Genomic DNA, 1,459 nt, shown 5'->3' with positions numbered 1-1,459 from the left:
TTTTATGATATCTTCAAACATATATTTTATTCAAAAATAAAAACATCATCGCTTTCTCAAAATCACATAAAGCCATATTATAACATCGACTGAGATAAAGAATAAAATGAAATATTAAAATCACAATGTATCTCGCTGCATTACGCGAATACGCTTCTAATGTATATTTTAAAAGAATGTTGGATAAAATAAGAATTAAAAACATAATAACAGTTGTACCCCTGACATGCCTTTAATGGAGCGTGGGGTTAAGTCTAATATACAGTTGGAAGGGAATATATCTGCATACGTTAATATTAATTCCACACTGCAATTATTAATTTCTCACAAATTTCGAACACCCACATCAATAAAAGCATCCCATTCCACACTTTTTTTAATTATATTTTTTATTAAATAAATAACCAGTCTGATTGGTTTGAGCTTGACTCCAAATGTCAAAAATAACAGAAAGTCTCAGGTTCAAATTCAAGAAGAAATAAAAATTTTCTTGTGACCACAGAGGTTCAAATGTGGTGACTCCGACTATCTGCAAATCAGGTGGTCACCCTGGGATTAGTCGGCTGGCATCGCCGGTTGGATATCCAGGTTCATCAAAAAAAAAAGTTATTGGCTTCTAGTTTAACATTATTTATATATTTGGATAAAAGTTGATTATCGACAACCTCAAGTGACAGTAAAGTAGCAAACGGAACCTGTTTCCGAAAACACCAACATAAGAGGGTATTTTTTTTGCCTCATACAACAGCTAGAGCTTAGCGAATTGTTCTTTTGATCAAATACTAATGCCAGTGTTTGGTTTATTTTAAGAAATTAGAATACGAATAAAAATGTGGGTGTACTGAACGGATATTCCCATTCCAATGTTCAGAAGTTAAGAATAGAATACCGTCAAAATTTGAAGAATGTGCAAGATCGAATAGGATGAGATGACGAACAAAGTACATCGAGATCGAATATGATGAAATGAAAAAACAAAAGACTGCAAAATCAAACAGATTAAGAAACCCATAACATTGTGTAACAACCAGAAGACAACGTATTATTTATATATAACTGTTGTAGAATCAACAGCTAACTCGAACCACAAAAAGAGTTAGCCACCCACATTGTAAAGAACAACAACACATCCGAAATCCCAAAGAACATAAACCCTACCTTCGCTCGGGCACGGATTTCATCTCTATACACAACCAACCAAACAACCACTTTATTTGTGTCAAGAAGATTCATTGGGTACTTTGAAGATATTACTAGGGATGTGAAAATTAGGGTTGCGATTGAATGTTGTTGCATGGGGGTGGTGTATCGGTGCATGACCAGAGATTGATATCATCGATGGAGGAAGACAGGGACGGAACCAGAATTTCTTTTTAAACGGTGGTACCATTTGATTACAAGGAACAAAAACTATAGCGAAAAAATTTCAAACAGTGGCACCGGTTGACTATAAAAAACA

This window comes from Cynara cardunculus (assembly GCF_001531365.2).
Source record: "Cynara cardunculus var. scolymus isolate 2C chromosome LG 2, CcrdV1, whole genome shotgun sequence".
Classification (NCBI taxonomy): Eukaryota; Viridiplantae; Streptophyta; class Magnoliopsida; order Asterales; family Asteraceae; genus Cynara; species Cynara cardunculus.
The sequence above is the reverse complement of the archived record's forward strand: the minus strand, read 5'-3'. Positions refer to the sequence as shown.